The sequence below is a fragment of the Pristis pectinata genome, chromosome 11 (assembly GCF_009764475.1).
Source record: "Pristis pectinata isolate sPriPec2 chromosome 11, sPriPec2.1.pri, whole genome shotgun sequence".
Classification (NCBI taxonomy): Eukaryota; Metazoa; Chordata; class Chondrichthyes; order Rhinopristiformes; family Pristidae; genus Pristis; species Pristis pectinata.
The window spans coordinates 36,987,452-37,011,809 of record NC_067415.1 but is presented as its reverse complement, the minus strand read 5'-3'; the positions used below and the strand labels follow the sequence as shown (position 1 = coordinate 37,011,809).

Below are 24,358 nucleotides of genomic sequence, written 5' to 3'. Positions count from 1 at the left end.
GTTTCACTGTGTATCTTAAGTTCTTAAAATATCTCATTGTCACTACTATCTGTACTCCAAACAAGATGAAGTGTCCCTAAAGTCTTCATGTTGGCAATGGAGCTGTTCATGGGAAATGAGGATCCAGTGAGGCTGGCACAAGAGCTCCAGTTGATGTTGCTGTGTGCTCAATGACAGATTGCAAAGCTGCAATCAGTATCCACAACAACTTCAGTGGAAGATGGCAGATTTGTCCAAGCATCAGTCTCATTTAATTATTCAGTTCACCTTCAAATGCTGTTGACTAGGGCACAAAATACTATTTAATTTTATGTTGTTAATGCAGTATCCTTGCTTAAAAGAAGGTGCCTAAAGTCACCCTCATATAACTCAGTTAGTCGCAACTTGTGACATGGAATGTTTAATGTAGAAAATTGTTCCAAGGTGTTTTAATGAAAGTGTAATTCAACAAAAAGGACACTCAGCTTTTTGGGACTGGCACTTCATCAACGACCATACTGCTATCTAGTCCTCACCAGTACTTTGCATGCAACACTCTGTGTAGCACATCTCGATCTATTTATCAATTAGTATGTGTGTCTGGCATGCCAGCTAGTTCAAGGGTGAACCTAGTCATACACTGAAATTCTTTGTCCTCTTGAAAGAATAAATGGTGCAAATGGGCTTGAAGTTCTGTTGAGTACCACTTCTTATGCACATTTATTGAAATTCCTAGCTAGACTTTTAACTAAATCCTCTGCCTACTTCTTTCAAAGGTAAACTGTTTCGATAAAATTTTTAAACAAGTATGAGAAGTACTCTGCCAAAAAGAAATTTGCTATGCAGAATTGTAAGCCCCAGGCTTTCAACCCCTCATTATATGTTGCTGTTCCTGTCTCTATGTATCTTGAATTGTGTTATGAAGTTATGTAAACTCAATGTGTATGGAAGTTTTAATTTAACATATGACAATGTATTTTGACTCTCCAAATTGAGCAAAAAGATATCGAGCTGAGGTTAGAGACACCTTAACATTTGTGGAAAGGAGTTTGACGTCAATGGAAATACCAGGAATAGGTACTTCAGCCATTCCATATGATGATGTTCAACAGCTCTGATAGATGTCTGAATAAATGACGGAGAATAAAATTGGCTCCTTCCTCTTCTGAAAAGGGAGTAGCATTTTAACATTGGCCCAGAAGGGAAGAGAAATCACTGTGGTTCACCCATGCACCAGCTCAGGACCATAGTAAGATGGTCTGCAGCTCAGGTTTCAGGAGACGGTACATTTCTGCTCAGAGACAACTGGTAGCTTGGGGCTTCAAAGGGAGACCGTTTCTTCAGGAGTAAGCAGGAGAGGCCTGGAAGAATTTCTAGGGTCACCAAACTGAATGCTTAACTCTCCTGGACCAACCTCTGTTGCTTCCTTCAATGATCAACCAATATCTCATACACCTGGGGTCTGTGTGCACCTATATTGTACATATTTGTGCTTTAATATTGCAATCAGCATCCAATAAGAGGTGCATTGAATGGCCTATTTTGGGCTTAATGTTGGGTGCCCATTTAAATGCCTGTCTAAGGTTTGAATCAGAAGGGTAAATGAATGCCTGAAGTACTCAAGTGATAAGATAAGATATCTTTATTAGTCAGATGTACATCGAAACACGCAGTGAAATGTATCTTTTGCGTAGGGTGTTCTGGGGGTAGTCCGCAAGTGTCGCCACGCTTCCGGCACCAACATAGCATGCCTACAACTTCCTAACCCATATGTCCTTTGAATGTGGGAGGAAACCAGTGCACCCAGAGAAAACCCACGCAGATGCGGGGAGAACGTATAAACTTCTTACAGACAGTGGCCGGAATTGAACCCGGGTCACTGGCGCTGTAAAGCATTACGCTAACCACTACACTACCACGCCTGCCCAAGATGTTCCTCTTACTGTCACTCATTTTTCAGAGCAGCCATTGGATACTCATCTCTGCATAATAGTTTTGTAATAGATTTGATCGCTCTCACAGCTAGAGTACATATCCTAGCTAAAATAAAAGATCTCCCATCATTTCCAGTTAGTCAGCGACAGCTGCATGAGTCACCATTTCAAATGCCTCAAAGAAATCGATGAAAAAATTGGAGCAAGTGCCTCGCTGAGCTTTAAGAGACCCTGCAATTTTCTTTTATAATAGCTAAAGTGCCTCGAAATTGAATCGTATAGTGCTGGTGGTTATTGCTTCTAATGGAGGTTTTGGAGGAGTGCAGGATTCAGAGGAGCATAATGGAGAGGGACCCACTTGGTTTCAGAGGAGCACAAGGGACAGGACCCCCGGAGTTTCAGGAGAGAACAGGGGACAAAGGCCCCCTCAGTTTACCAGGATTTAGAGGTCCCTTGTGATGAGGAGGAGTACTCGAGGCAGAGTTCCCTGGATTTAAGAGGAGACTGGAAGGTGGGGTTGCAGGGAGGGTGATCAGCAATTGGGGCGCAGCCATGAAGACAGCGAATGGCAACAGTTGACGAGCAGCCTTGCCCTCGGAGGACAGCTCATAGGTGTTAACTGGAATATGGGGCAGGCCAGAGTTGGAGAGGGCAAAGAAATTGAGTGGGTAAGAAATTCAGAAGAGGTTAAGAGGAAGGAAGTGAGTGAAGTGTGAGTGAGCTGAGAGGAAGACCATCTTCAGAACAAAATGGAAGAAGTCATCTTCAACCCCAAGGAGCTGCATAAGAAGAAGAAGGCATCAATTGCACCAAGTTCTATTTTACCTGGAGTAGAATACACAAGCAAAAATTTCCATGTGAATTCCCCCATCCACTTAATCTTTGCCTGTTGTGTTCATCTAGCTGAGGGGTAAGGAGATCGTGTGCCATCCATTTGGATGACTGGACACTTCATTCACATATCTAAACCAAGACTCCTACTTGTAATTAGGAGTCAAATTTCACTTAGCAGTTGGACTTTCCTGAGCTCAGCAATTTGTTATCCTCTTCCCTTTCATATATTTCAAAAACATTCTTAGGTTTCCCCTGACATTTCCTGCCAATACTTGTTCATGCACTCTGTCAGTCATGCTCATTTCCTTCTTAATTTCACCTCCCCACGTTTTATATTCCTCTAACCTTTCTACGGTGTGATAAGGTTGTCTTCTTTGCTTTATTTTATTCTACAATATTCTTGCAACAAGGAGGTCTGCATTGGGAATTCCCTCTTTTACTGGGAACACATCCAATTTGAACTCTCACCATTCCCTTCTGCTGCTCTGACACTTATTCACCTTCAAATGGCTGCTTCTAGTCTATTATTTTATCTCAGTCTGATGAAATTGGACGTAATCCAATTTAAAACTTCTATTCTAGGTCTATCTTACTCCTTATCCATAACTATCCAAATGAATTGTGATCACAGAAATGCATACTAGGGAGAAGAAAGGGGAGAGATAAATACAAACTAGAGGAAGGAGACGGAGAAAAACACAAACTGGAGAAGAGAGGGAGAGAGAAACATGAACTCAGGAGGGAGGGCAGTTTCGTTCAACCTTGGAGGTTTATTGCAGCGTGTTTTATGACTGGGTTTAGGAAGGTTAGGTCCTTTAACCTGAGGACAAAGCTTTGTCATTCCTGAGGCTGGAATTCTGTGATCTAATGTAAGAGTCAGTGAATTGAACTAGGTTTAGTTTTGGTTTAATTTATTCATTATCATCTTAATGGCTTGATAAGGGTCATGACATGAATTTTTTTAGCATGAATTATCTATATCAGCATGAAAAAAAGACAAGTTTTGGGGAGGCTTACCAATCCTTAAATACTCGACTCAGGTAAAGGCACTGGCATTTCTGAATGGTGGATAAACATCATTGAACCACATGAACAAATAGCATAAGCATATCTTATGGAATATATTGCATTAGAGTTGGCAACCAGACCCACCAAACTGTTATTTATCTCATCCCTCCCATCCCTGACTGCTTCCACACCCCACCAAGACCCAATTTGCATATAGCTGCCTCCCCCCAGTTGTTAGTGACCATCCCCAAGAATCTATGGCAGTTGTCTCCTGCCTTTGGTTTTCCAACCTGGCAGGCAGCCATCCTTGCAATTTGGCCAGTTGCAGTAAGGAAAATAGTAGGAAAATTATAATAAGCTCCTTCTACATTCAATGAAATTCGATAGCAGCTATATGTTAAATTTGGCAGGATCTTTCACACTCACGTTCCCACTACACTATCACAGTCTCACTTGCTTTTCCTGTATCTGGCCCCTTGGTTGTGCATTGAAAGAGTGTTTGTGTGCCTCAAATTGCATCCCAATCACCACAAGTGAAGCACAAATGAGAGCTCTGAAATGATTTTACCAGAGAAGCTTTAATGGCTTCAGCACAGAAAAACAAGAGCACCAACTACCCTGACATTAACTGGGTAACGCTGGTGCAGAATCCATTTCCTCCAGTTGAGCAAGCTCTTGAAGACTTGAATCTTTGTAATTTGTTCCATGGAACTCCCTTGCTGCAGAATTAGTTATCTTCCACTATAATTTGAACAATCCTATTTTCCACTATACTTTATAATAACCGCCTCCATCCAGTGTTAATTTGCACCTCTCTCTTTATCAATCATGACTTTTTTCATGTCCTGTGTGACTTTCCCATAATATCCTGTAATATCTTATACACCACAGCTTCTGCCAGGTTTTTTGAGCAGCAGAGTAAGTGTGCAATGTACTTGCAGGCTTCCCTCCTTCTCTCAGGTCCTCAAAACAAATACATAAGGCAGCACAGTGGTACAGCTAGTACAGCTGCTGCCTCACAGCTCCAGAGACCCAGGTTCAATCCTGACCTCGGGTGATGTCTGCATGGAGTTTGCACATTCTCCCTGGGTTTTCTCTGGGTGCTCCAGTTTCCTCCCACTTCCATAAAAAAGTGTGTGTTTATCGGGTAATTGGCTTCTGTAAATTACCCTTAGTGTAGCAGAGTAGTATTACTTGGAGGGAGTTGATAGTAATGTGAGTGAATAAAATGGTTTCAGATCAGATTAGTGTAAAGGTGGATACTTGATAGTTGGTGCAACTCGGTGAGCCAAAGGCTCTGTTTCTGTGCTATATCTCTCTTTGATCCTGTGATTCTAGGACATCATTAGGGTCTTCTGTCCTTACCATCACTCTGAGGACTGAGTTGCTAAATTGGCTTTTTTATCGGTTGGTATTCAGACAGTTTCTTCAAAACTCTCACACCGCACTATTTGACAGTTAAGGTGTACTTGAGCAGTGTCTAAGAATCATCATTATATGTGATCCACTGCTGTTTCCACATCACAATGAAATCCCTTTCTCACAAATTGAACACTCTCCTGGCTTTGGGTAAAGAAAAAAGTTGAGCCTTTGATGTTTTAAAGGATAAAATACAGGACACATGGAGGTATAGCAAAAGGGGACATTCATAAAAGTGGGAATAGCATTTTAGGCATACAATATTAAATAAACTCAATTCTCAGTAATTTCATGAAGGCTGGATATCTCCTACCATTTCAAAAACAATTGCCTAACTTTCTTGAAGAAATACCTTAATGGATTGGGAACACATTGGAGAGAAAGGAAATGGGAAGATCAGTCTCTATTACTTTGAACTAAGACATAGTTAAGCTCCACTGCAAGTCTTTATGAATATTCTGGTCAACTGGCTTCTGCTGTTTAAGATTACCCACTCCATTGACACAGTTAAATGGCCTTTTTCAAACGGCTGAGTTTGATGTTCCTTTGTAATTCATTGGATGGGATGCTCACATATTTCACTCGTTCCAAATTTTGAGAACTGAACAAGCTAAGCCTCCACATCAGACAGGTACTCAGGAAGGCAGAGTAGGCTCCAATGGGTAGTAGGCCTCAAGTGGCACATCCTGAGCCTCCATACCTAAAATGCCTGACAACCTTATAACTGGATCTCTGGCTTTCAGGGACATTTCAAAATAACTAATAAGCCTTTTGCAATCAATGAGCTGTCAAAGGTTGTCAGGCATTTTGGAAGTTAATAGATCTAATTATTTGTTTTTAAAACTGTATAATTCAAACAAAATTAATTAAAACTTTAAAATATTAGCAAATAATTTAAAACCTTATAATTAAGCACAATAAGCCAAGGACTTAACTGTTTCCACGGGGTTGGTGGAATCATTCAAATGAAAGAGTCACCATTCACATGCCAGCCCTCTGTGGAGTAAAGCTGGAACTTCTCTTAAGTGCTCCACCACTGGGCTCAATGCACAGAAGTTCTATGAGTATTCTTTTATTATTCATAAGTCTGAAGTGAAAAGTGACACATATTTGTAGGAAGGCAGAAGAAAGACAGTAGAATATAAAGGATACAAATCTAAGGGGAATCCAAAAACAGTGAGACTTGGGTGTACCTGTGCATCAAACATAGCAGGGAAGGCTGAGAAAACAATTTGAAAAGCTAACTGGTGCCTGAGATTCATAAGTAGAGTGTACAAAAATAAGGAAGTTATGACAAATCTTTATATAATACTGGTTCAGTCACAATTGGAATATTAAATCAAATAAAAGTTGTAGCACCTTAGGAAGGACATGAAGGCCATGCAGAGGGTGAAGAGAAGATTTATGGAATGATTCCATGAAAGAGAGAAATGTTACGGGGACTGACTGGAGAAGCAGTGAAGATTGAGAGGTGGTGTGATTGAGGTGTTCAAAATAACAAGGATCAGGGCAGAGTAGATAGAAAGAAACTGTCCCCATTGGTGAAAGGAATGAGAACAAGAGGACACAGATTTAAAGCAATTGCCAAAAGAACCATTTCTGGATGTATTGCCCGACAGGGTGGTGGAGGCAAATTTAATTTTGGCTTTCAAAAGGGAATATGGTGAGAATCTGAAGGGACTACAAGAAAAGCGAGTGTGTGAGCATAACTTCATTATTCTTGCAGAGAGCCAACATGCACTTAAAGGGCTAAAAAGCCACTTTTCATGTCATTACTATTCCCCGATTCCATAATTCTAAATTCTATCGTGCAATATACATCTTTGTATATTTCACACTTCCAAATCTTCATTCCTCAAGTTGATAGTCCACTTCAAGTTTTGCTTTCTCCATTCTTCAATAACCCAGAGGAAATACATCCAAGATTTTCTATTATCTCAGAGTTGATGAAACTGCATCAATTTGGTAACTACCGATGAATGATCATGAACCTGGAATGTTGGCTCTTCTTTTATCTCTGCAGTTTGCAACCTGACCTGCTGAGTATTTCCAGTGCCTTCTGCTTTTATGTACCATTTTGGTTTCTGCTTTTTTACTAATACCTTCCCCCTTGATGCTTGCTTGGGACCATTTCAAATCTTCCTTTCCTATTTTACCAAAAATACAATCTATTTTCCATTCATTAGCTTTTCACTATCCTGTGAGAATTCCATTGAGATTCCACATGTGATCTGAAGGAGTATACCTCAGGACCACTTCTAAATCCTGGTCACAAAATCTGGGAGGTGATAGGTGGAGGAGGCAAAGGGCTGAAGATGAAGGAATCTGATAGGAGAGGAAGGTGGAGCATGGAATCAAGTGAGGAAGGTGGAGAGGGCAGTTAGGAACAGTGGGGCAGGGGAACCAGTGGGAGAACCAGGTGCAGATTTGACAACTACTTCACCAAGCACCTGCACTCCATCCACTATGACCATCTGGAGATCCCAGTTGCCAGACTTTTTAATTCTCCTCCCCATTCCTACACAGACATGTCTGTCCTCGGCCTCCTCCACTACCAGAGTGAGGCATAATGCAAACTAGAGGAACAGTCCCTCATATTCTGCCTGGGTGGTCTACAACCTGACGATATGAACTGTTGGAAATATTAATATGGTCGGGGAGTCAACATGGTTTTATTGAAGGGAAATAGTGATTGATAGATTTGTTAGAGTTTTTGATGACATAACTCCAAGGTATATAAGTGAGAACAAGTGGACATAACATGTTTGGATTTTAGAGGGTATATAATAAGGTGCACAAGATTAGGATCCTTGGTATTTGGGTAACATATTGGTGCAGTATAGATCGAGGATTGATTAATGGACAGAAAAAGTGAATAGCATTGGACAGATTATTTTTGGGATGACAAAGTATAACCAGGGAATATTCATCAGGATAGGACCTTAGCCATTTACAAACTAAGGAAGACCACATTTAATTTATTGAACGTGAGTGCAAGGAATAGAAGCAGGTGTAGGTCATTCGACCCCTTCTCCCAGCTTCACCATTCAATATAATCATGGCTGATCTTTCACATCAGCAGCATTTTCCTACGTAATCCCATATCCTTAAATTCCCCTGACTCCCTTATCAAAAGTTCCATTGATCTCTTTCTTGAGTGTGCTCAGCAGCTGAACTGGCACAGTCCTCTTGAGAGTATTCCAAAGGTTCACTCCACTCTAGACAAAGAAAATTCATTTCAGTTCTTCCTAAATGTCTGACTCCTTATTTTAGGGCTTTGATTCGTGATTCTAGTCACCCCAGACAGGGTAAACACCAACTCAACATCCATCCTGTCCGGTCCCTTAAAAATTTTGAATGGTTGAGATCAACTCTCATTCCTCTAAGTTCAACATACAGGTCCATTCCATTGAATGTCTCCTCATACAACAAACCCTGCTTCCCAGGAATCACTTTCACTTTCCTTCCCTATCACAAGTATATTCTTCCTTAGGTTGAGAAACCTGACCTGTACACAATATTCTGGATGTGGTCTCACCAGACTCCTGTAAGAATGAAGAAATAATTTTTAGTCATGTACCCAAAACCTCTTGCAATAAAGGGAAATGTTGCCTTCATAATTACTTGCTGAACTTGCATGTTAACTTTTAATAAATCATGTGCAAGGACATTCAGATCCTGCTGAATACCAACAACCTCTGGTGTGGCACCCAAAAAGAAGGCCTTCTCAAATTCCAAATACATCACATCAACTGGTTCACCCTCATTTATTCTATTAGCTACAGCTCAAAAAAATTCCAACAGATTTATCAACCATGATATTCCTTTCATGAATGCATACTGCCTCTGTCTAATCATATTATATATTTTCCAAGTGCCCTGTTACTACTTCTTCAGAATAGATTCCAGCAATTTCCTAACACAGATGTTAGGCTTACTGGAACCACAGATATACCTGTGTATCACTTGACTTCAACTAAACAGTTCTAGTTCTCCCAGTTAAATTGGAGACTTGTTTACCATTTTATATAATTATTTAAAACTAAAATGTTAAGAGAACTTAACTGTGAAATTAAATTAAGCAAAGTTTTAGAATGAATATAAAATCACTTCCCATCATCTTACTCCACAAAGTCCACTCGCTGTACACCTAAAGGATTCAGTGCTAAAATCTCACAGCGCTTTTAGCTAGGATCACAGATTGGTTTGCTAATGGTAAAAGATTTGGTAATAAAATAAGGGTAAACTCAGAGAATACGAAGATGCCACAAAAGGATATTGACTATTTAAACGAATAGGCAAGAAGATGGCAGGTGAAATATAACAACAATAATAACATGTATTTTTTATATTAAAACATTCCAAGCTACTTCACAGGAGTGTTAATCAAATAAAATTTGACACCAAGGCATGAGCAGATGAAATAGGTTTTATGGAGCTTTTTGAAAAAGGAAAGAGAGGCAGAGAGCTTTAGCGAGGGAATTCCAGAATGTAGGGCCTTGGCAATGAAAGGCAAACCATCAATGGGGAAGCAATTAGAATCAGAGTTGCTCAAAATGCCAGAGACAGTGAAGTGTAGCTGTCTTAGAGGATTGTGAGATTGGAAGGAATTATAGTCCTGGGAGGAGCAAAATTGGACCTTAAAAAATGCTGGAAATACTTGGTAGGTCAGGCAGCACCTGTAGAGAGAAAAACAGTGTTAACATTTCAGGTCAATGACCATTCAGGTTTCAGTATCTATCCTGTCAAGTCCTCTAAGAATTTTATCAAAATTAAACTGCAGAAAGCATTCAGAAATTCTATTTAATCTTTCATCATATAAAAGCTCTTTGCTTACTGTTCTGCATTGACCATAGGTTAAGCAATGACTCCATTCTAAAATTCTGCTCCTGGATTTTAAGTACCTTTATTGGCTCACTTTCAGATTTCTAGCATCTACAGTATTTTGCTGCTAGGTTAGTTTTCCTGGCCAGTGGGTAGAGACTTGAGGGTCATTTTCTGAGGATGTAGGGTCAGCCATTTAGGACTCAACTGAGAAAAAAATTATTTTCATTTAAGTTTGTGAGTGTTTGGAATTCTCCACACCAGACGGATGTGGATGCTCAGCTGATGACTATATTCATGGCTGGAACAAGTAGACTTTTATGCATCAAGGTAATGAAAGGATATGGAAGTAGGATGAAAAAATGAAGTGGATGTGTAAGTTGAGCCATGCTGGATATTGAATGCTGGAGCAGACTCAAGAAACCTGGTGGTCTTCTCCTATCACTGGTTCCCATATTCTTCAGAACATAGTATTGAAGCTATTTATGGAATAGAAACAGGCCATTAACTCAAAGGGATTATGGATCATCTCCTCTTCTTTTATCTAACCTCCATCAATACATTTTACTATTACTTTCTTCTCTATATGCTTTTCTAATACCTTTACTGGTCTTTACTGATCAACTCAATCTTCCTTTTGAAAGTACGTTCCATGTTTTAACCACATTCTAAGTAAAGCAGTTTCTTCTGAATCCACTATTGTAATTATTGGGTTCATCTTACATTTACTTTGTCTGCTATTGTGCAATCGAAAAATAAACAAATGAAAGAACTAGCAGGTCAAGCAGCATCTGTGGAGGCTGATGCAAAGTTTCCATCCAAAAAGATGACCATCCCTTTGCCTCCACAGATACCACTCAACCTGCTGTTTATTTTTTTCTCTAGATTCCAGCATCTGCGATCTCTTATGTCTCCATCATATCAAATCCTTTCATAATCCCGAAAGGATTATGAGGCCATAATCAGGCCACGCCTCAGACCATGCCTCAGTCTATCAGGCCACGCCTCAGTCTTCCCTCTTCTTCAGAAAAGAGCCCTAATCTGTTCAGTGTTTACTGATGATCCTAAACTTTCAGTTCTAGTAAATATTTACTGTACTTTTACTACTGCCTCTATATCATTTCCGTAACATGGAGACTGAAACTGCTCACTGTATTCCAAAGTTCAGACCGATAGAAATTCTATATGTTTAAGATAATTTCTCTGCTTTTCAATTCCACCCTTTTGACATGAACCCCAGGCTTCATTATATTTTTGTTTCCTTATTAACCTTATGATTACTTTTGCTGATTTGTTTATCTGTACCTTCAAATCCTCTACCACATTTGGACATTTTTTTCTCCTGGGAGTCTGTACCCTCTTTACACACCTTGTCAAAGTGTACCACCTCAGATTTAACTATACTGATGTTCAATTATCAATTACATACCCATCCTACAAGTGCCGGAGGATTGGAGGGTGGCGAATGTTGTCCCCTTGTTCAAAAAAGGTAGTAGGGATAGTCCAGGGAATTACAGACCGGTGAGCCTTACATCTGTGGTGGGTAAGCTGTTAGAAAGGATTCTAAGGGATAGGATCTATGAACACCTGGAGAATCATGGACTGATTAGGGACAGCCAGCATGGCTTTGTGAGGGGAAGATCTTGCCTCACAAGCCTGATAGAATTCTTTGAGGAGGTGACAAGGAAGATTGATGAGGGTAGTGCAGTGGATGTGGTCTATATGGATTTTAGTAAGGCGTTTGATAAGGTTCCTCATGGTAGGCTTCTTCAGAAGGTCAGAGGCCAAGGGATCCAGGGAAGCTTGGCTGTGTGGATTAGGAATTGGCTTGCCTGTAGAAAGCAGAGGGTTGTGGTGGAAGGAGTGCCCTCGGATTGGAGGCAGTGACTATTGGTGTCCCGCAGGGATCGGTTCTGGGACCTCTACTTTTTGTGATATTTATAGATGACTTGGATGAGGGGGTGGAAGGCTGGGTTAGTAAGTTTGCGGACGACACTAAGATCGGCGGTGTTGTGGATAGTGTGGAGGGCTGTCGGAGCTTACAAAGGGGTATTGATAGGATGCAGAGCTGGGCTGACAAGTGGCAGATGGAGTTCAATCCGGAGAAGTGTGAGGTGGTACACTTTGGAAGGACAAACTCCGGGCAGAGTACAAGGCAAATGGCAAGGTACTTGGCAGTGTAGAGGAGCAGATGGATCTGGGGGTTCATATTCACAGTTTACTGAAAGTTGCCTCACAGGTGGATAGAGCAGTTAAGAAGGCCTATGGGATGTTAGCTTTCATAAGTCGTGGGATTGAGTTTAAGAGCCGCGAAGTGATGATGCAGCTTTACAAAACTCTAGTTAGACCACACAGAGTACTGTGTTCAGTTCTGGTCACCGCATTATAGGAAGGATGTGGAGACATTGGAGAGGGTGCGGAGGAGATTTATCAGGATGCTGCCTGGATTAGAGCTTATGGAATGTGAGCACAGGCTTAAGGTGCTAGGGCTTTATTCACTGGAAAGGAGGAGAGGAGACATGATAGAGGTATATAAAATATTGAGAGGAATAGATAGAGTAGACAGCCAGCGCCTCCTTCCCAGAGCACCAATGCTCAAAACGAGAGGGCATGGATTTAAGGTTATGGGTGGGAGGTTCAGGGGAGATGTCAGGGGGAGGTTTTTCACCCAGAGAGTGGTTGGTGCGTGGAATGCACTGGCTGGGGTGGTGGTGGAGGCAGATACATTGGACAGGTTCAAGAATTTTTTGGATAGGCACATGGAGGAATGTGAGATAGAGGGATATGCGGGAGGAAAGGGTTAGATAGTGTGAGGGTGGTTTGATGGACGGCACAACATGGTGGACTGAAGGGCCTGTTTTGTGCTGTATGGTTCTATGGTTCTATGGTTTATTAATGCCTTCATGAATTTGCCTAACTCCAATATTGACACCTTCCTCCAACATTCGCAACCACACACTAATGTCAGCTGAAAATTCTGAGCTTGGCGTTTCAATTCCTAAAAATAAATTGTTTGTGTAAATATTGGACAATAGTGGACCTGGCACATCACTTCCCACCTTTTGCTAGCCTGAGTAAGAACAATTAACTCGTTCTCTCCCATTCATGTTTTGTAGACAGCTTACTATCTATTCTGCCCCTGTCTCCTCTTCGAGCTTCATTAAAGGATCCACTGTCACTACTAAAGTAAAGTGTCAAAGCTTGTACTAATTGTTGCATGAAGTTAGAAGAATGAAGTATTGGCTTCTCATCCATCCAGACTATCTGCCAGGCCTTCCTTTCTTCCCCTTTATTTACTACATGAAGGTGGGTCCTTTTGTCCTAACAGCACAAGGATGAGAGGGTCCTACATGGGCCCTATTCTCTAAAAGTTGACAATTCCAACTATCCATTTTGAAACTACAAACCTTTTTTCAAAATAAAACTTACTTTGATATTATATTTGTGATTGCATTTGGAAGGTTAACTTTATAGGCAAAATCTGACATGGTTGGATTTTTTAAATCAGACATATAACCCATCTTAACCAGTCATATGAATAGCAAGTTAGTTCCTCCTCTACTGATTCATACAACGTCCCTGGATTCAGAGCATGGAACAAAAAGGAGATCTTTGGGGTTTTTTTGCCATTGGCCTGAGGGAATAGAAACATCTTGCACTCTAAAAGCATTTGAATTAAGTTTTAAGTTTATAAACTGCCTTCAGCCCCTAAAGGAAGGGTTTTGGCCTTCACTGCTTTAAACCCTCCTTCCCCAGTTTATGCTAAGGTGTTTCCAGACCTCTTCCATGCATCTTACCTCAGTGTTGAAGACTCTTCCTAGGATCCCTGCCAGCTGACATCACACCTCTGCGGGCAGACCAATTGCCATTTCCTATCACAATGGATGAAGCTCAGGAGTTCAAACCTTTCAGGTGGTTTTCTGTCAGGACCAGGATAGTTGGGGGACCTGAATTCCTCCTCTCCAAGTTAAACATCAGGCCTGGGTGACACCTTTGTTTAACTGCATAGCTGAATATTTATGAAGCAATGTTAAAGTTGTCATTCAAAGGCATCTATTGTATTTCCTGCTCTAAGATAGAGCTTGCTCTTTAACGAAACAACCACCCCTCATATAAGAATAGTGTTAATATATTTTCAGTGATTTCCACTGAGACTAGTGTTGTAAACACCTTGCAGCCCACGCCAGGTCCGAACCAACTCCACAGAAAAATAAATTGCTTGTCAAACAACGGGGATGAATTTTTACTCAAGGTGGCATCAGTACATGACTGGTCCTGAAACAGGTGCCATACTGTACTTTGTGAAGGAAGCTGCTAGGTCACACTTCTATTTTTTAAATCACTTTTACGCCCAAAGGGAATAGAAGCCATTGGGAATGAGGCAGAAGCCAGTTGCTGAATTAATGGTGGCTGGAGGAAGGAGAAGCAAGGCTGGAGCTTGGGAGACTCAGTGCTCCACACTCCTTCTCCACCTGAAACACGACTATTCCACATATAAGTAAGATCCTTTAACTTAGCAGAAACATGTTGTTCTTCTACCCACACGATTCCCACCAGGATTTGAAATTAAAAGAAAACCTTTTGTGTTTTTACATTTAATTTAGGGCCCCAACTATCTGAAGCTGAGCCTTTGCCCAGCTTAGAGTCAGCAAAAATAAGACCAGGCAGGAAGGGCTAATAAACAGATGCCGACAATTTTAACCCTTGCCACTCAGCATTCATAATAGGCATAGGGTGAGTTTAAAGTTAATCCATAGCTTTTCAGACTTGGAAACGGTACTCACAGAAACAGAAAGAAACCACATTCAAATCCAATAGAGAAGAGAGAGTATCACCTAAAACATAGAGATGTATTCTTAACCAAATTTTGAATTGCACAATGCACAAGGGCATTGTTAAAGACAAACTATGAACATACAAATTGTATTGAGTCATAGCTCAGATACCCAAATCACAGTATGAAGTACAAAACTATTTGAATCTATCTGCATTTACAATGGAAGAAAATATTTATGTATGATGATGCAGCTATGTAGATGCTGTAAAATGAATTAGTGAAAACACTACATACATTAAGGAATATACAAGCTAAAAATACATCATTGTGAATATCATGCACACACGCACACATGTGCAGTTAGATATTACAATGAGCAATGTTTTATATATATAATTACCCTAAGGTGATTATTAAATGTGTTAAATTCACTGCTAAAATCCTAGCGCATGATTTAACATTTCTATGATTCACGATGTTTTCTTTTTTACAGATATATGTTACTACACACATCACATCTCACATACGTATCGACACTTACATACTTAAACAAGCACATCTGCTTGGATTTTATGGAAAAAGGTAGAATAACAGCATGAGAGCAGTTGTGCATTTTTCTCAGTAAATGTCTGCACAGTGACTGACTCTGGTATCATGCTAAAACATCACCTATACTTCCTCAATTATTTGTGCAACATGACTTACCATCATAGCTCCTCAGTGGCATGTGTAACAATTGGGAATGCAAATTTCGCTGTATAAGTCCAATTCTGATCAAGTGTAACTTAAAACCCAATTGTTAAGAACATCAAATTATGATTTTTGTTTTCTTTATCGCCATATTTTTGTCTTAGTAGTTTTGTAAATTTTATTTAATGAGACCTGGGAATTATTTTCTATATATCTGAATGTTTTATTTATGACATCTCAATCTGAGAAGAGAAAACCGTCCACAATTGGACATTCTTATTTATGTTATGCTAATATAAATAAGTGAGAGTTTGATGGCTTCAATTTTTAATTTTTGTAATATTTATAAGATAATGAGGGTCCTAAATAAGGTGGATTGTTCACACTTTCCTTAGGTTCTGCTGTTTTTGCTAACATCCACTTGATTCACACCAGTATCTTCTCCTGATAATTCTCAGAAAATTTCTGCATAAATTGACATTAGCAAGACAGCATAGATAATGGAATAATAAGTGTAGAGATCATATTGAAGAAATTCTAGACAAATGTATGTATGTGTAGCTTCCTTCTTATGCATATGCACAAAAAAATCACACTGGTAAAAAAAATAGATTCTTAAGGGATCAAATGAACAGGCTCTGATACAATTATAGCAATGCTCCATTAAGACTTCCACCAATATTGGAAAGGCAAACAGAATAGAAAAGCCACATTTTCACATACTGTGCATTCCAAGACTAGAAATACCAAAAGAGAAAATACAAGACTGGGATTCATGTACAAATATTTTGCTCACTCATGGGTTTATTGCATAAATAACCAAGAAATCTGCCTCTCACGTGCACACATATCATAGTCACAAATGCTAACTGATGGCAGGTAAATGGAACACAGAAATATAGCTATTCTCACAGAGTATGTGCCAACAGCATTAACGCACAAGGGATGCTACTATGCAGGAACGCTAATAACTAATATTATGTCATTACACAGCTATATGTTAGTATGTGACAAGCTGCACATAAATGTCAGTAATATCACATACAGTATTTTTAAATTGTGTTTTTTTCTTTCCTCATTATTGTGAATCAGTACCTCTGAAATTTTATTTGGGATCTTACATTGAAAAGTGTCTTGGGACCTGGCAGACAAATTCCTTAATGTAATGTATACCATGGTTCACATAATAAGAAGATACAGCTTTAAATACAACAGTTTAAAAACTATGTGCATACCAAAAAATAAGCAATTGGGCTCGTGTCTATGTCTGATTCTCCTTGACTACTGTCATTCCTTATATTGATTTATATTTATAATTGAAATATGTAAATTAAATATATTTTTAGCAAGAAGATTAGAAAAAACTAAAGCTATATATCCAAGCAGTGTGAGTGATAAAAATTCCAATCTGGGAAGTTTACATACCAACATCTCTAATATTCACTCTTAATACCTGTGTATTAATACCTGTGTATAAATAGATTATTCATTCGTAAAAACAGAATGCAATAATATATTAGCCAACTGATTTTACCTACCTTCAATGAACATACCACCCCCGCTTTTGGAAAATACACTCAATGTGATGTATTGAATACATTGGATGCTGGAGAGTGTTTAAGTGTAAGGGTGTTGCCATGTGAGTGCATTACCTCAGTGTCACTATGTGAAATATATCTTACATTGTGCTTTGCTGAAATTATTCTTGTATTTGAAATGGATTTTTTACATGTGTGTGTCATCGTCTAATAGCATTTGTGTGTGTGTGTGTGTGTGTGTGTGTGTGTGTGTGTGTGTCTGCAGGTGTGTGTGTTAGAAAAAATCTGAGAGGGATTGGAAGAACTATTAGCCAATGGAGAAAAATAGCATGGGCAATTTATGGTTATGACAATATAGTTTCATATGAATATTTTGTGAGAGAAATTGTATTCATTATTGAAGTTTATGTATAGTATTGCTATGTTGTTAAATATTCTGTGAATATATCTGGTGAGTATAGGAAGAGTACCTCTGTGCACTCCCTTATATGCATTTGACTGCATACATATGCATTGTACTGTGTATGAAAACATTTATGTAAGTGCATTCCTGGCTAATAGGAATGTTGAAAGTATTACAAAATGGAAAAAAATCATTTGTCTAGGCACATATATTTGACAATACATGTTCCTTGCTGTTGTAGAGGATATGTGGCGGAATGTGTTTGTGATTGTACATGAAAATATTTAATAATGGATAATTTAATAAGTACACCATTTTAATTAGGATTCTGGGAGACCAACATTCTATATACCTGGATATTTTCTAAAGATCTGTACATACATGATTGAGGATTTCTCTGTGTAATCATATGCTTGCATGTGCAAGTCATTACATAAACAGCATTCACATTACAAAATAACAGCATATTTTCATATATTTGTGGCTGCCTTAACAATGGCATACCGATAAAAAAAACAAATTACAAAATCTGCTTCCAGGATAAGGATTTTAGATTTAACAAACATTGAAAGCTAGTTCCTGAATATTGGTCTTCCAGAATACAATTTAAAGAATAACAGCAAATAAAAACAGCTTGCGAATAGGTCAATGATCCATGTGCATGAGAATCAGTGCACTTCCATGTGTATTGGTCTGGCCTGGACTTTGAGACGCAGTGGTTTTCCTAAGTCTATCATACATGAGAGTTACTGCATTTCTAATGAGGTTTCATGTGGGAGTTAATAGTGTGAAATTGCAAAGGGATATCTCTACCTATGTTAGTATCTACTGTATATACTGAATGTATATATATCAATTGCATTTTGCATGTACATAAAAGAGTAAATATATGCTAAATGGTTGCTTTTCTATGAATACGTGTAAATGTAAGGAGAGCATCAGTTACTTTATATGCATGAACTGGATATTTGTGTATTTATTTTCATTTTTGAAGATTATTAATTCACATTTAGGAGGGTGCATCTCTGAGTATGGATCTTGTGTGATTTGGAAAGTGTTGTTTGCGAAAGGTAAATATACATGCATTTGCATGAAAGAAATGTTATTTCTTGATTACTGTATATTGTGTTTGCGCACTTGAGTGTTAGCGTTCTAATGGACATACTTGCTCATTTTGTGTGGATACCACTATTTGCTGTTGTGCACAGGTGTTAGTGACTTTGAGGAATTTGTACCTGTAAAGTAAATACTAGCTATTGCATATATATTGTTATGAATATGTGCATGTGTCTGTTAATGTTTAACCATGAGCTATTTTGATAGGTGTGTGCATTGACATTGTCAGAAATGTTAATGTGTTTATGTTTTGGATACATATAAATATTTGTACCAATCTGTGTGTTTTTGTATATTCTTTTTGTGAAGTTTAAGATGCTTTTGAGTTTAGCATTTATTTCACATCCCTGGAAACTGAGCAGCTTCCTGGGCCACTTCAGAGGACAAGCAAGAGTCAGTCACTTTGATATCACATGTTGGTTAGACAGGGTAAAAAGATAACAATGAATCTATTTGAGTACATGCCTTATGGTCAGTTTTACTCATACCTGCTCCTCCAGACTTTAAAATATATCAAATTCTCATACTGGTATGGTGAGAGATGAGCACACTTTCTGTGTATTAGTAGACCAATAATTAAACCACCAAGTTGTTATGTCCCCTTCTATTTATAAAACCTGTTGACAAATTCAAACTTAATAAAACTATTGCAAATCAACATTCAAAACGTTCCTCAAAGAGAATATGTCTAAGCATAGAATAACCTGAAATCCTTGAATGCTGCTGTTGTCTCCAAGGAGGCTTTTCTGCCTTCTGGCTGGTTCCCACTCTCACCTCCAGAACCAAGTTCTCTATTCTCTCCCCATTGTCAGTCATGGTTCTGGTCCTCAGCACGTCATACATACTCCTGTGGCCAGTGAACTTTACTGTTGTCCCTCTACCTTAAATGTACAATCTTAAACAAACTCTCCTCATAACTCTACACTGTCCAAATAAAAATGGTAATTTTGTTATTTAATTTCTAGGAAAATCTTGCATCAGCCCCTAGAAATGCAACTCACTGCATCCTACTTTCCTTCATTGTTTAAAAGAGCTCAAACTCTATAACTCTTTACTTCCTTCACAGCTACGCCTCAGAGAGGAAACTTTCAAAACCCAGATTTAGTGAATGCTCATCTCCATTGTTTTGTTTACCTTATGTTCTGTTCCATTTGTTTTCTAAACTTGCTGGTGCCTTACATCAAGATCCCTGGTTATTTAAGAATTGTCTTTAAAAAAAAACTAATCTCCCGGGTTTCTCCAGTTGGCCTTACAGAAGGCCACCGAGCTGAAAGGTAAACTCTGTCACTCTGTCTTTCTCCCTCCACTAACGCTGCCTGGCCTGCTGAGGTTTTTTTTTATTTGCTGGTTGTACTTCAAATTCCCATTCATCTCTCGCGTTTTATGTGTTTTTGTTTCTTACAACATACTACTTTGCATGTGATTCATTCTTCTATTGCAGCATGAACTGTTTTTCTCTCTCTCCGAAGCAGAGATTCAAACACTCCTACACTTTAATTTCCTCGTTCTTTTGAAGTCCAAATACTCTTATCCTCGCCGCTATTTAATTTGGCTCCTTTCTATTTCGATCGTGGAATCCGCCTTCCATTTCTGTAAGGCGCTGATTTATTTTAAATACCACATATTCAGAACCGATATCTCCCCCAAGAGAGGCAGCGAAGAAGGGAATCTCTCCGATGTTACAGGCTCTCTGTGCTATTGGTCCAGGTTACACTTGCATCGGTTTAATTTTGGGACTGCTCCCCGTTGATTTCTATGTAGGTTTGTACAGTTGGAGTCAAAGGCTGTGAGCAGCCTGCGTGTTTTGTAACGTAGTCAGAATGGTCTGACCTTTATTGCAGCGACTTTAGATTTTCCGCAGCGTTTGGAAGCGTTTATCTCGCTCTGCATCACAATAATTGCGACTCAGTACGCTTTCCGCCCTGTCTCTGCTGGAAGGCTCCATTATTCTGTCACCGTGGCCGATGTTCGGCAGCTCCCGCTCCCAGTACTTATCCTGACCTGTGTTTGAAGTCGCTGGATGCTGGTCGCTACACGTTGCCCTAACAGGACCTAGATGTTTGCAACAGTAGACGTGGGATATGTTAAAAAAAAATCCCCGTGTCATGGCTATAATTACAGTTCGGTGTAGGTGCTGTGAAATTCGGGGAGGTCCAACGGCGAGATAATTTGGCTTTAGTGTTTATCTTAAGAGAGCAGGTTACTTTGGCTTTCCATTTCCCTGCAATCCAATTTTATTAGGATATACTATCATTTGTGCGCGGGAATCCCTCGGGAAATAATGCTTTGATTAATGTAATCCTAGGCAGGGATACGCCACATGCCCAGCTCCCAGGGGATGAGCCCTGTTTGACAAACAAAAACAGAGCGACCACGCCGAGTGCAACTATTACAATCCGCACCCACTCGCGGAGATGCATTCTAATATTAACAATAAGGAAAAGAGCAGCCACGGGAACTGCAAGTGCTGCGCTCTGCACCCAGCCTCTGACAGCGGGGTACTTGTAGTCTCTAATCGCACACTCAGAACATAACCAATGTCAACTAACGCCAAACAGCAAGAAAAAGACCCATTGATAATACGTGATGGAAATTCCTCCCAGGCTGCGTTGAAAAAACTGTTATATTTGAATATTTGGAGTAACATTGCGTATCAAAGAACCTTGCAAGCGCTGTAAAAATAAAACGGACGTTTTTATTTACACCAGAAAAAAATGTATATTCCAATGTCACTGCGGCATTAAATAAAACGCGACAAGTAGCAGTCACATGACAGGCAAAATGTATATTCCAATATCAAATTGATCTGAAGATTAAACAAAAAAAATTGACTGGGCATGTGTTGCAAATACCGTCACCTGCAAGCAGGCCAGCAACTGTGTCAACAATGCTAAAAGAAAGGCACTGCTATTGAGCTGGACCTATTACACGCCCTTGCTGGCTCGGAGATAGGCACCGTACACACAAATGTAATTCAAACTATATAAAATGCACAGGGCCTCTGGGAGACATGATACAGAATAGGTGACATCCACATCCTGATCATAAAACAATTGAAAAATGTCCCGGGATAGATGCTATCCGGGTTCCACCAACATCCTGTTTAACCCCTAATACAAAAACAGCATAAACACTTCCAAGAAACGGAATGAATGATAAGCATATTTGAACATGAAGCCAGTGCACAACAAAGCAGCCGGAGCAATCACACTGTGAAGTAGCTATTCCAATCCACAGCCAGAGATCCAGTCTCCAAAATAACATTCCTGTTTTCCATGACATAAGACAACAAAAAGAACCTCCCCCTTTGAAATACATGTTTATTCTATTTGATAGATGCTGAATGAATATTGCTAAGTCATAAAACGAGGTAATATCGCGCTAAAACAGAGACAATCCAAAGGAATATCGAACCGTCCTAAGACTCATTCACGAACCCAAACATGTATTAGTTAGCACCAAAACAATCTTTCAATAAGACCTTGCTGTTATACTGTTCATTCTTGTAGTTGCTTCGCTTTTTATCTTATTTAAGATTAAGAAGGTTGGGAATGGTTGGGGGAGGGGAAGAGGAGATGGAGGGCCTCTCACGTGAAGCTTCTATAAAATGGGGATCTTTAACTCTCTTCGGCCGATAAACGATGCAGAATTCTCAGCCAAACAATTAACAAAATCTAACATTTTGATCTTTTTGAGAAATCTGGATGGCCACTAATGAATGGTACAGGATGTCACTCGCAAAGGGGATGGGGAATTGGCCTGGGCGTTTATTTAGTACTTTTTTTGAAAACTGCGTAAATATAACTTTAAAAAATCACGCACGGTACACAACCACGTCGATCCAGTATGATGAGATTCCATGCTAAATCTTAATAAGATTCAACAATCCCCTACAACGTTCGAAAATGATACACACCGAAACTTTGCCTGTATACTACTGTTTTAATAACTTTTTTAAATGTTTTCTATGATTTTTTCAATAGCCTCTAAGTTAAGCGTGCCATTAATATCTTAATATTAGAATCCTATCTATTGACAGATTATAAAATTATACTGAAGTTGTGGGTTATAAGAGTTGATGATCAATGTAAATTGAACCTAGGTTAGGTAAACCGTTAGAGAATCAACAAGTCCACCTGTGTAGCGACTTTGCTCGGCATAGCATTAATGTTCTGTATATTTATGTTCCAGCCATTACTTATCTAAGATGCACCTTTCTCCTGAGGTGTTGTATAGCGAAACATAGTTTGTCAGTCTAACATTACTGGCAATCAATTGAAGATGTAGAAAGTTGCGGTTTCGATCCGCAAACTGGTTACGCTTATCCTTTACTACCCCGTAATGATTGCAATATATTTGTGTGTGTGCGTCTATGTGCTTAAATCTTAAAATATCTAATTGCAAATTCAATATCTGTGAAACCCCCTCCCCATATCTTTCCGATTTCAACCAAAAAAAAGAAACGACATTCGCTATTGAACAATAGGTTAATTGCTTATTCGATAGGCAATCTGGAACTTCTGTAGTAAACGTACACCTTGCACCTTGAAGCAATGCTGAATATTACTTAATTGTAAACAAACAGTGTAATGAAGGGCGCTCCTTAGCTTTGTAATATCATACTCCGCTAAGTGCAGAGTCATGCAAAACACACCGCGGGAGCCGAGACCTTCTATAACTTTTTCTCCACGAAAAAATGTAATAATTAGCGATGTTAGTATGGATAACTAACCCACCCTATTGTAGGCAACGCCTGTAAGGTCAGACTGTTGGAATTGTAATGTGTTAAATGAGAACAGTAGCGAAGATAAACCGGTCCGGAAACAATGGGAATTATACCGTGGAAATGTTTATCGGGAGAGTATTTTTCATCTCCAGCAGTTAATGATGCACAGTCAAATATCCGTGGGAACCTATAAACTGCGTACCTACAGTTTTAGATAAGCAGTTTCTGCGTTATCTGTGCTGCGAATTGGGCTAAACGTTAATTAAAAACTTTTTATGACAAGTTGAGGCTTCTAATGCACAAAACTAATTTGCCGTTTATAAAATTATGCAACATTCACAAACCGGAACAAAATCTTTAATCTGGCCTCTGACTCAGTAGACATTCTCCCAAAATGGTACATTGTTGCAGTATAAATAGTGGGGAGACTTCAAGAAACAATGAACTACCCACAGAAAGATACCCGACTTTTAGAGAGCAGAATCATTCCTCTTTACGCACTCCCGGACTTTTAAATAGTTTCTATGCCAAGATGATTTTCATCCTTTTCTCTCAGTGACACGTTTCACGTGCTATTTCGCCTCTTTAATTCCTTGTGTTACTTCAGAGCTTTGATTTGAAAATTTAACTCAGTGGGAAGTCACATTCTCAGTAAACCTTTACCAATCCTTCAGACCCCTCCCAGAACTACAGATGTTTAACCTAGTTTTTTATCCCCTGAAGCAAAAAGAGCTTCTGGTTGTTCGCATCAGAATTAAGCTTTTAAATCAAAATTTTCCCCAAACCATTGCCATATTCTGTTAACGAGCAGAACATCAGAGAGTACACTTCGACATGCACCTTAACTCCAGGGAGACGGTCTATGTTTATTTAATATTCAAGCCAACCGTAACAAAGTTAATTCAAACTTCTTAAAATAAGCTGGGGAATCGGAGTTGCACGTAAAAATCTGAGACTGAGCCTTCTCTTCATCTTAAAACTTTAGACCATGACAAAACTAAGTAATTAGTAACAACACAGACAGGTATATATATTTATCTATTTCAGCAGCACAAACAATTAAGGAGACTAATGCTGAACTATTGGCCTGCAGTTTCTGCCGAGTATTCG

At 39.2% G+C, this 24,358-nt stretch overlaps 1 long non-coding RNA gene across 1 annotated transcript in view; it reads right to left on the bottom strand.

The window, feature by feature from the left end:
• LOC127575887 (uncharacterized) overlaps nt 1–24,358 on the bottom strand; it is a 46,737-nt gene that overhangs the window by 19,539 nt on the left and 2,840 nt on the right. The window lies entirely within an intron of this gene.